Raw genomic sequence first — 13,194 nt, 5'->3', positions numbered from 1 at the left:
TAAGGGACTCAACATTACCTTAGCATCTGAAGTTTTTCTCTTCATTTGAGGTGAAGGTGGTGACTTGCTGTTGGACAATTTGCTGGATCTCCTTTACCTTAGAATGCCTGAGCACGTCAATACACTCAGCACTGATCCCCTATCTGCATATACTGATGTAAAGAACTCATTTGGGACCTTGCCCACATCCTCCACGTCCAAGCAAATGTTCCCACCTTTATCCTTGAGTTGCCCTACTCTTTCCCTAGTTATCCTCTTATTCTTGATTGATGCATAGAATGTCTTGGGATTCTCTTTATTCCTACTTGCCAAGGACTTTTCATGGCCCCTCCTGGCTTTTCTAATTCCCTTTTTGAATTCCTTTCTGCTTTCTTAATAATCCTCAAGGTCTCTGTTTGATTCTAGCTTCCTAAATGTTACCCTCTTTTCCTTTTACTTATTGACTAAATTCAACACCTACCTCATCATCCAAGGTTCTCTTGCCACCCTTGTCCTTCGTTCAAGCTGGACCATACCATCCTGTACTCTGCATTTGATTTTTAAATAATCTCCACATGTCAGAAGTGGACTTGCTGAAAAACAACTGTCCCCAATTAACTCTCCCTAGTTCCTCCCTAATTTCCCTAATTTGCCCTGCTACAATTTAATATTCTCCTGCAAGGACAATATGTACCCTTAGCTGTTCTTAACATTTAAGGAGTTGTGGTCACTGTTCCCTAACATCCACTGAAAGTCAGTTGCCTGGCCAGGATCATTACACAACACCAGGTCTAGAACAGCCCCTCCTCTTGTTGGAGTATCTACATATTGATTTACGAAACCCTCCTGGATGCATCTAAACCACTCGCACTAAGAAAATTGAATTTTATATTAAGGAAGTTGAAGTCTCCCATGACAACAATACTATTCCTTTACACCATTTTCTGAATCTGCCTGCATATATGTTCCTCAATGTCCCAGTAGCTACTGGGGAGGTCTGCAGTACAATCCCATCAAAATGATTGCACCATTCCTATTTTAGGAGCCCTCCATTATGACTGCTCTGAGTGCGGCTGTGATATTTTCTCAGATCAGTAGTGCAATCACCCCTCCCTCGATTGCCACACTACTTTTTTCCTAAAACATTGAAACCCTGGGACATCAAGCACCCATTCCTGCCTTTCTCCTATCCCTGTCTCAACCAAACTGCTGTAAGGGCCAGAGTATCAACGTATGGAGTCTTGTTTTGTGGATGGAATATGCTCACTCGTTCATCATGCACACTGTAGGGTCTTTGTTTTCTGCAAGAATAGCTGTTCATATTTTGCTGAGGTTGCACTTCTAGTGCAGGTCTTGAAGCAATGCATGTTTGCATGCAACATATCAGGCAGTCTGCCGTGACTCACCGATACTCTGCAGCAAATTGTCCAACAGCAAGTCACCATCTTCAACCCGAATGAAGAGAGAATCTCCAGATGCTGGGAATCTGGAATAAAAAGGGGAAATGCCAGAAATAACTCAATGTGTCAGGAAGCATCCGTGGAGAGAGGAAAGAGGTTGATACTTCAGGTCAATGACTCTTCATGAAGAATGCAAATATGAGAAAGCAAGTAGGTATGAAGATGTAGAAAAGGGAAGGGTTAAAGGAGAACAGAGGAAACGTCTATGGCAGGTGCCGGCTCTAATTAACGGCTATCGGAGTCAGAATGAAAAACACAAGGAAACAAAATGGATTCAATTCAATTCAAATTTAATTGTCATTTCACCATACATGAATACAGCCAAACAAGATAGCGTTACTATGGCGTAAAGGTGCAAAGACACATTACCAACAGTCACACACAGTAAGCACACACAAGATCACAATCACATAATAAGACTCCTGAAGCCTCTCCCTCCCACAACACCACAGCTTGATGTATGCAAGTCAACAAACCCATATAGAATAGAATTACAAAAAATAAAAGTAATCGACTCCACAGCTTGAGGCCCAAGTACATCTGCAAATTCTGCACAACAGAGCTCGTCTTCTGCCGAGCAAAACCCTGAGAGGGCATCTCCAACTCTATTCTGGACACCGTGCCACAACGCCCCTGGTGAAGTGCAATGGCCTCATTTCTCTCGCTCCAGGGGGCTGCAAACAGGCGATACCATACTTCAGGCTGAGTCCTCACTGCATCCAAGGACTAGGCCCCTCCATTCATTTGCCCCTGCTCACGTCCAATGAATCAGCGAATCAAACTTGCAGTGTACTAGATTAACAATGTCCAAAGCAGTCTTGCAATCACAGGAAAAGCAACCATGACAGCCACTCGCCATTTGTCTGTGAGTCTCCATCATCTCAGACAGCAGCACATTGCACAGTTCTTTCATTATCTCCACCAGCGAGCAACTCGCAGATGGTGTAGACCTGCAGTCCCTTGAGTTCTTGATGTATAGCAGGATCATCAGACGTACGTTTAAGTAGAGTGGTACCACCTTTGCTGGCCCTGTAGAAGTGGCTGCAACAGGTCGCGCTGCTATCTTGTCAGACTCATTGAAACTTAAATGTCTGTCAATACCAATGGAGAAAGAAGAGAAAAGAGATGGACAGCTGGACTTTTTTTTTGATCCACGTTGTGTTTTAAAAGCTATAGTTGCTTATAAGGAAGTTAAAAAAGCCCATCAGGCATGTTTAGGTAAAGAAATTGGATTTGGAGTGGGATAAAGTTAAAGCAATAGGTGAGTGGAAATTCAAGATCATTCTTGCAGACTAAATCAAAATCAGGTTTATTATCACTGACATATGTCATGATGTTATGAAATTTGTTGTTTTGCGGCAGCAGTACAGTAAGTAGGGTAATGTAACTGGTGGAAATGTACATAATTCACAACCACTGACATTGAGCTGGAAGGCTGGTCTGACAGGACGACAAATTATGTAAACATTTTTTACCGCACTTTCTGCTCAGCGTTTGGAATACCAAAATGAGTTGTTGCCATTTTTCTCAAACATAAAATGTTTTTTTTTTGTGAAACCTGCAAGTGCAATGCGTAAAACATACTATAAATTACAATAGGTGTATATACACTCAGTGGCCACTTTATTAGGTACCTCAGGTAGCTAATAAAGTGGCTCCAGAGCATATGTTAGTGATCGTGCTGCTGTAGCCCATCCGCTTCATGGTTTGGCATGTTGTATTTTCAGTAATACTTTTCTACACATTACTTTTGTAATACGTGGGTCTTTGATTTACTGTTACCTTCCTGTCAGCTTGAACCAGTGTGACCATTCTCCTCTGACTTCTCTTATTATGAAGGCATTTTCTCCCACAGAACTGCCACTCACTGGATGTTTTTTCTCATTTTTTCCCCACCATTCTCTGCAAGCTCTGGAGATTGCTGTGCATGAAAATCCTCGGAGATCAGCAGTTTCTGAGATGCTCAGAGCAACCTCGTTGGGCTCCAGCAATCATTCCACGGTCAAAGTCACTCAGATCACATTTCTTCCTCAGTCTGATGTTAGGTCTGAATAAAAACAGAACCTCTTCACCGCGTCTGCATGCTTTTTATGGATGGAGTCGCTTCCACATGGTTGTCTGATTAGATAGTTGCATTAACAAGGAGGTGTGCAAAACGAGAGCGAACATTGTGAGGTAGCGTTCATCGGTTGGTTCATTGTCCATTTAAAAATCTGTTGGGCAAGGGGAAGAAGTTGCTCCTAACATGTTGAGTATGTGTTCTCAGCATCCTGTACCCCCTCTCTGATGGTAGCAATAAGAGCGCATGCCTGAGTGGGCAGGGTCCTTCATAATTGATGCCACACTTTTGAAGATGTCCTCAATGATGGGGAGCTTAGTGCCAATGATGGTGTTTGCAGAACTGATAACACTCTACACCAGCTGGTAATGCAACCAATCAGAATGCAGACCATGGAAGATCTGTAGAAACTTGCATTTGTCATTGATGGCATGCAAATCCCCTCATCTCCAATGAAAAATAATTCATAATTTCATCAATATTTTTTGGCTCAGGATAGATCTTCAGAGATGTAGACACCCAGGAATTTAAAGCTGCTCACTCTTTCCACTGCTGACTCCTCAAGGAGGACTGGTGCATGTTCTCCCAACTTCACCCTCTTGAAGTCAACAATCAATTCCTTGGAAGCAAGAGAAAATCTGCAGATGCTAGAAATCCAGTGTTGCAGTCAGCCAGTAACATTGACTGTACTCTTTCCATAAATGTTTCCTGGCCTGCTGAGTTTCCCTAGCAGTTTTTGTGTGTTGCTTGCAATCAATTCCTTGGTCTTACTGACGCTGGGTGCAAGGTTGTTGATGCAATTTCATATTTGCAAGGTACTCACTCGAATTGTGTTTGGTTTCTCTGATGTGAGCACGGACAACATTATGCTAAATTAGAATGTAACACCCTAGTTCACGTTTTTACTGCTATGCCATAGGTATTTCATTAGCAGTTCTGTAAGAGCAGTCTGTTCTACTTTCAGTCTGTTATTGTTGAAGATAAGGGATGCTGAGGAATGTGTGTCATCCAAATAGCAAATGTCCAAATGTCCAGGTGTGTCCAAATAGCAGTGGAAGGAACAGCTTCTTCACAGTACTGAGAGAGAAGAAGGAAGGGGAGATGTATCTGGTAGTGGGAGTCCATTTATCATCAGAGCAATTAGAGCAAATGATTGTTGAGTGTGGAAGCTGATGGGGTGCAGAGTGAGGGCAAAGATAGAAGTGTGGATGAGAGCAGAGGAGAGATAAGGTAAGATTAGCTTTGTTTGTCATACGTACATCAAAACATACAGGGAAATGCATCCTTTTGTGTGAAATCGTCTCAGTGAGTATTGTGCTGGGCGAAGCCTACAGCTGTCATCCCGCTTCTGGTGCCATCATAGCATGCTCAAAACACATCAACCTTAACCATACATCTTTTTGAAATGTGGGAGAAAACTGGAGCATCTAGAAGAGACCCACACTGTCATAGGGAGAATGTGCGAACTCCTTACTGGCAGCGGCAGGAATCAAACCCCGATCTTACGGCTGGTGCAGTAAAGGGATGAGCTAACCGCTACACTACCGAGCTGTCGCATGGTACAGCAAATGGAAGAGTCTGTCTGCCTCATTGCCTTTTTCTTTCTATTTCTTTTAATCTCAGAAACACATTGTGTTTTGGGTGGTGCCGTCTTCCTCTTCACCATCTGCCATTCCCCTTCATTTTCCTCTGCCCTCTCCTCTTGGGGAGGGGTCTGGATGCTCATGGCTCAGGCTTGAGAGCTTGAGGTTTGTGGCTTTTCCTCAGCCCTGGTCACAGTCTCTTCTGAGGCCTCTGCACTGATAGGCAGTTTCGGCATTCCCCTGGAGGTGTGCTCCCACTCCCCCCCCCCCCCACCCCCCCCCCACCCCTTACTACCCAAGCATAAGTGCAGGCACACTTTGGCCTGCCTCCCCACACAGGTTGCACACTCTGTTGTCCTGAGTCTGCGGGTCCTCCACTTGCAGTTCCTGTAGATAACTGCGAGGCATTGAGCCACCGTAGAACATAGAACCTTACAGCTCGGTGCAAGCCCTTCGGCCCACAATGTTGTGTCGACTTTTTAACCTAGTCTATGATCAATCTAACACTTCACATTCACATAGCCCTTCAGTTTTCTTTTATCCATGTGCCTATCTAAGAGTATCTTAATTGTCCCTAACGTACCTTCCTCTACCACTACACCTGAGAGGGTGTTTTATGCACCCACCACTCTTTGTGTATAAGCTTACCTCTGAATTGCCCCCTTATATTTTCTCCAAACAACTTTATATTATGCCCCCTGTATTAGCCATTTCCACCCCGGGAAAATGTTTCTGACTATCCACACTATTAGACCATAAGACCATAAAACATAGGAGCAGAATTGGGCCATCTGGCCCATTGAGTCTGCTCCACCATTCAATCATGGCTGATCCCTTTTTTTTCCTCTTCTCCTCTACCCCAGTTCCCAGCCTTCTCCCCATAACCTTTGATGCCTTGCCCAATCAAGAACCTATCAATCTCTGCCTTAAATACACCCAACGACCTGGCCTCCACAGTTGGATGTGGCAACAAATTCCACTATTAATGCCTCTTATCATTTTGTATATCTTTATCAAGTCGGCTCCAATCCTCCTTCTCTCCAAAGAGAAAAGCCCTAGCTTGCTCAACCTATCCTCATAAGACATGCCCTCTAATGTAGCAGCATCCTGGTAAATCTCCAGTGCACCTCTATGAAAATTCTACATCCTTCCTATAATGAGGTGACCAGAACTGAACACAATACTCCATGTGTAGTCTAACCAGGTTTTATCGAGTTGCAATACCTTGCGGCTCATGAACTCAGTCCCTTGGCTAATGAAGGCCAATACACCATAGGCCTTCTAAACCATCTGCCAACTTTGGGTGGTCTATGGACATGAGCCCCAAAGATCCCTCTGTTGCTCCATACTGCTAAGATTTCTGCCATTAACCCTATAGTATGCTTTCAAACTTGACGTTCCAAAGTGAATCACTTCACCATATCTTAAACTTTGCTGCAGTCCAAGTTATTGACTGACTGGCAAGAGGTGAAGACTGGGAATAAAGAGGGCCTTTTCTGGATTCATAGGTTAGTGCAAATGTCAAAGTAAAGGAAGAAAGAAGACAACAATGACTCATGAGTCCAGCCAGGAAGATGAGGACATGCACTGTGGACATTTGTGGATTTAACATGTGCATTGTTATCTCATGATTCTGGTTAGGGAAGGTGAAGAAAAGCTGCACCTTCAACAGTGGCATCAGAGCCTTGTGCCCCTTCTCCCATTCTCCCAAGAGCCCTGAGGCATCTTCTAAAATCCCACTGGGTACTTAAAGATATCATTACCCAGACAGTTCTGGAGGCAGTAGATGTTCTTGCAGTACTTCAGTAGGACCTTCTAGATGATGATCCTGGTGAAGGGGTTCCCCTCAATGATGTCCTTCACTGCCACCTTGACAGTGCTTGGAATCTCCTGTCTCCCTACTGAGATGTTTCTCAGTGCTGCCATCCTGAAAGAGTTGGTTGGTTACAGCAGGTTTAATTGCTGGAAAGTGGTGTTCGACTGGTTTCTCAGTCTGTGTTAGGATCGAGACCTATGTCTCAAAGTCAAGCTCTGCTCTTCTGTGAATGTCTGGAAGAAAATGAATCTCAGGGTGGTACATGGTGACATATACAGTAGTACTTTGATAATAAATTTACTTTGAACCTTTGAAGCAGCCTTGACCACCAGGAGTCACTGTTATATTCTTTCTTCTTCATCTTCGACATTTACATTCACCCACTAATCTACTTCATAGGTCAGCATCCGTGATTACCATCCTGGGGCAATCGTCTCTTCGGATCATAGTCTCTCTCCCTGACATTGGTCTTGGTGCGATATGACTCAGACTTGGGTAGCCAATCTTGAGAGGTAGGAACCCAGGACAGTGATGATGACTATTGCGATTCCTCAAGGAACACAGAGAAAAATAAAATATGAACAAAACTAAAGAAAGGATAATCCATTTAGGTTGTATCATTACTTCTATGCTTCTGGCTGTGGTTCAGCTAGTTTAAGTATGTCAAGACCTGTTCTTATTGTTGAGGTCTATATCTGTCATATAAAAGTCATTTGCTAATTAGATTCATTGAGGATGAAAGTACAAAAGCAAGGATGTCATGCTGAGGTTTTATAAGGCATTGCTCAGACCACACTTGGAGTAGTGTGAGCATCTCTGAGTCCTTTATCTAAGAAAGGATATGCTAGTATTAGAGAGAGTCCTGAGGAGGTTCACACGAATGATCTCAGGAACGAACACGTTAACATAGGTATCATCACCATCACCAGATGGCACTGCCTCAAAATAGAATATGTCCAATTTGAACAGAGATGAGGAGGACTTTTTATTTACCCAGAAGGTGGTGATTCTGTGGAATTCATTGCCACGCACATTTGTGGAGGTCAAGTTACTGGGTACTTTTAAAGCGAAGACTGATAGGTTCTTAATTAAGAACATCAAAGGTTAAAAGATATAATAAATCGGCTATGATGGAATGGCAGAGGAGACTCAATGGGTCTGATGGCCAAATTCTACTCCTGTATTGTATAGTCTTATGTACCCAGTGTCTTCCATATCATTCACACAGAGGGTCCAGAATGAATTTCACATACCACAAAAATGGACCGAAAGTGAAAATGATCATCTTTATTGTCAAGATTTTAGACAAAATTCAATTCCATGAGGCTCATAAAGCTTGTTCCATGTGAATTTGTGATAATGTACTAGTGAACCTGCAATGGTTTACTGCTTGAGATCTATCTTTACCAGTCACTCTCCCATCTCTTTCATCCTCTGGAGCTTCCAAGCAGATTAACTATCACTGCCCTTTCCCCACAGTTTGCTGCAGGGTGTCTGAACATTGAAACATACAGTGAATTGTGTTGCTTGTGTCAATAACCATCACACAATCTGAGATGTGCTGAAGGTAGCCCACAAGTGCCAGCACCAATATAGCAGTTATTACCCTTCGACATCAAGCTCCTGAACCAGCATGGCTAACTTCACTCTCCTCAACACTGAACTGATTCCATAACCTACAGACTCACTTTTTAAGGAAATCTACAATTGTTCATGTTCCAAAGTCTTTCAATTTCCTCTTTTAATTCAGTAAATTTCTGGTGTTTTTCACTTACTGATTTCTGTATGTTATGTGTTTTTGGAATGACTATGTCTATTAAATAAGTTGTTCTTGCTTGTTTATTCTGTATTATTATATCCAAGTGGTTATTATGGATTGTCCTATCAATAATAACATATTGATTGTAATATAATTTGTGGTACTCTGACTCTAAAACTGGATCAGGCTTGTATTTATAGCAAGGTGTGTTTCTTTTATGAGTTTGTATTGTATTGATGTTTACCATTTGATTGTGCCTGTGTAAGTAATCAGATTGTGTTAAACCATCACAGGATCCTGTAACGTGTTGGATTGTTTCTGGTTTTTCTCGGCATTTTTTACATCTATCATCTTGAATTTGTTGGTCTTTTACTATGCATTTTTGATCATTTTCTTGTGTTAATCACATGGTCCTGTATGCCCCAAAGAACCCTTCTGTTTCTAGGAAGCAGTCTCCAACTCTGAGCAAGGGATTTGACGCTTCCTTGTTGACATCTAGTCCGCTTGGATTGGGGGTATGTCTTCCATGGAGGGTCTTGCTCTTCCTTTGGTTAACTTTTTCTTCAATAGTGATAATGTTTTCATTTTTCTGGGTTGTGCTCTCATTGAAGTTTACTGGTGTATACTTATCAGAATTGCATATGCTTGGGTGGAGAGCTGATTCCTGTTTTCATTGGTGGTCTTTAGAAGTTTTATCTGACTGTTGTGTAGATTTTTAATATCTGTTATTCCTCTTCCCCCTTCTGTTCTAGGTAGTGTTAATCTAAATGCATTCAGGTGTGCATAATGCTCTTTATTATTATTATTACAATTATTGTCATTTGTTTTTATTTGTATTTGCTGTTTGTCTTCTTTTGTACATTGGTTGTTTTTCAGTGTGTAATTGTTCATTGATTCAATTGTGTTTCTTTGTTCTACTGTGAATGACTGCAAGAAAATAACTCCCAGGGTGCTATATAGTGACATACTGTATACATACGTATCTACTTTGATAATACATTTACTTTGAACTTTGAACTAGAGTCCACTTTACTGACTTAAACTGTGCACATTTGGAATATGGGAGGAAACTGGAGCACCTGAAGAAAATCCACCAGGACATGGGGAGAACAATCAATGGCATGAACTGAACCCTACACGACCGTGCCACATAGATAACTGCATTGACATAATGGCCCTAGTGGCAGTCTGCATGATTAACTGCAGAAGTCTCCTCCTGCCAATAGATTCCACAGCTTGCCTCTGCCCAAACCTAACACAGTGACGACCTGGTTTTTGTATGAACTCTTAAGCTGGCTTGTCACCCAACACTTCTGCTTCCTGCTGCTCCTCATAGAAGCTCACCTCTTCCCAGCCTCTTCGCTTCTCACTTAAAAGCCTTACTGCCCAAATACCATCCACGGCAAGTTTCTCATCATTTTCCTGCCTCACCGCCTGCACCACAGAGGTTCTTATCTCAGATCATTTTGTCATCAGCTCTCAATTCACTAACCTGCTGTTCTCTTTACTCTTTTGCTCCATATAGACCAAGTGCCCAATTCACTTTCACAGCATTGACCTTGAAATCTATTTCCACTGTGTTACTCTTTAAAGAATTAGATCAGATCAGAATCAGAATCAGGTTTAATATCACTGACATATGTCATGAAATGTGTTGCTTTGCAGCAGTAGAACAGTGCAATATATAACATAAATTGCATTATGAAAACCAATATTCATCATCAAAGATCCTCACCACCTAGCCCATGCACTTTTCTCGCTGCTGCCATCAGGTAGAAGGTATAAGAGCCTTAGGTCTCACACCACCAGGTTCAACAACAGTTCCTACCCCTCAACCATCAGGCTCTTGAGCAGAAGGGGATAATTACACTCATTCTATTTCTGGTGTTCCCACAACTGATGGTCTCACTTTAAGGGCTCTTTATCTTGTTATTTCATACTCATTATTTATTGCTATTTATTTACATTTGCATTTGCACAGTTTGTTGTTCATTGATCCTGTTTACAGTTACTGTTCCATAGATTTGCTAAGTGTGCCCACAGGAAAAAGAATCTCAGGATTGTACGTGATGACATGTATGTACCCTGATAATAAATTTAACTTTGAACTTTGAACCTGGAAACTACTCGAAGGTCAATTTAACCCTTCACGTCCACATAGCCCTCCATTTTTCTATCTTCCATGTGGCTATCTAAGAGTTTCTTAAATGCCCTTGATGTGCCTGCCTCTATGGAAGAGTCTGTATATCCCATCTTGGTCACATCAGCCACCTGAAAACACACAAAATGGAAGTAAATCATCATCAAGGGACTGTCTAAGAATAAGACTTTGTTATTACCAAAATCTAGCTTTTCTGAGGAAACATGACAAGTGTTTATTAACATCTAGGACTAACTCTTTACCTCTGCAGGTGGATCTCCCTTTTTATCCTTGAGAAGCCTTACTCTTCAGAGTTCAGTGTAGCTGTATTATCAAAGTACATATTCGTCGCCATAAACTACCTTGAGTTTCATTTTTTGCAGCATTCACAGTAGAAGAAAGAACTACAATAGAATACTTCCTTTGCCGAGTATTGTCTTTGTTCAGGATCAGGAGAGATCGTCGTACTGATGACCTTCGTAGCCCAAAACATTGACTATTTACTCCTTTCAATAGATGCTGCTTGACCAGCATTTTGACTGGTCAGACTGTGACTAGGATTGGCAGGGATACTGGGTTAAGACCAGGATCAGGATGGAGAGTGGAGTCTTTGAGTAAGATCTGAATAGATCACAAGGCTGTTACCAGGACTGGCAAAGGTGGTGTGGATTATGACCAGAATCAGAAGGGATGGCAGGGACCATCACTGGAGTCACAAAGGATGTTAGGTCTGTGATCAGGATAGGGATGGGTGCTCTGGACTATGGACAGATTTAGGAGGGATGCTCAGGATTGTGATCAGCTTCAGGAGGGGATTTAGGACAATGATCAGGATCAGAATGGCTTGTAATGGACTAAGACGAGATTCAAGAGGGATGTTGGGGAATGTGACCAGGAGTGGGACAGATAGCAGGATCATGATCAGGATCTGAAGGGTTGGATTCTGGTTCAGGATCTCCAGGCCAAAGCCCTGTCGTCCCAGGGTATAATCTGGTTGTTTTCAATGTGAATCAATGCTCCTCCTCCTTCCTGTCATTATTGTTTGATTCTGTATGTGCATCAAAAGCACACTCAGCAGCTACTTTATTAGGTACACCTGTACACGCACTCACTAATCCAAACATCCAATCAGCCAATTATGTGGCATCAATTCAAAGCAAAAAAGTATGCAAACATGGTCAAGAGGTTCTGTTCTTGCTCAACCAAACAGCAGAATGAGGAGGAAATATGACCTAAGTGACTTTGACCATGGATGTCTGACATGGTCCGACACAGAAGTTTGACCAGACATGAGGGTTGTTCAATTTGCAAGCCTGGAGTTTGGGGTCCCATCATTGGCTAGTCAATGGGTTGATACTGAAGATTGAAACCCAAAAGTCAATTGGTAGTCCAGAAGTCAAAGGCCAATGGCCAAAGTCTGGAGCCAAGAGACTGGAAACTGGAGGCCCAGAGGCTTGTTCTGGAGTTGGAGGACTATTTGTGTGTATTGATGGGAGGGAGGGAAGGAAGGGCTTGATTTGCTGGTGTTTTGTTCCTTGTGTTTCGTTTCGTTGTGGTCTGGGTTGTTCTGCAAAGTATTGTAGGATTGTAGGCATGCTATTTTGGTGCAGGAATGTGTGACAGTGCTTGCGAGCTGCTCCCATCACATCGTTAGGCATGCAGGGAGCTAATGCAAATGATGCATTTCACTGTTAGCTGAATCCAAATTTAAATCTGAAAACTGGGCTTGGCCAAAACAATTCAAAGACTTTGTGGGGGTGTTCTCCAGATAAGTTAATACTGCGCAATAATTGTTTTCTCTAGTACTCTGGTCTTCTTGATTTTATTTCACCTCTACAAATTCCACCTCCTGTTCTGGCTGAAAGAAGAAGGGGTAAGAGCAGAACTGCAGGCGAAGGAGGACCAAAGGTAGAGATTCCTGTCAATTAAAGCAGAGGTCAAGCCATGGTTAAGGAAGATGGAAGACGTCCCATGAGTACTGGAATGAAAAGTCTCATCAGCAGAACTGAAATTAAGCTATTAGAGAAACTGAAAGAATGGGGTCAATTAAATTAGGAACAGAAATTCAGAAATGTTTTCCTATAGCTTGGCATATAATTTGCATCCCATCTCCCAAGCATAAAATCGTTCCTACTCCCAGGCATATTTGGTCTTGAGGAGAAGCAGATTTTATCTTTACTCTGCGACATTTTCTTCTTTCTCTTCTTCCCAGAATTTTATTCCCACAAGAAGTACCTCAAGCATCATCAATAGTGCAAATGTCTGAGACAAAGAACCGTGTCTGTCTAAACAAACCATTAACTCCTCAAATCAACCTACTGTACCTAATAAAGTAGCCACTGGGTGTGTTCGTGATATTCTGCAGCAGTAGCCCATCCACTTCAAGATTCAATGTGTT

The sequence above is a fragment of the Hemitrygon akajei genome, chromosome 1, assembly GCF_048418815.1.
Source record: "Hemitrygon akajei chromosome 1, sHemAka1.3, whole genome shotgun sequence".
Classification (NCBI taxonomy): Eukaryota; Metazoa; Chordata; class Chondrichthyes; order Myliobatiformes; family Dasyatidae; genus Hemitrygon; species Hemitrygon akajei.
Note: the sequence above shows the minus strand (reverse complement) of the source record.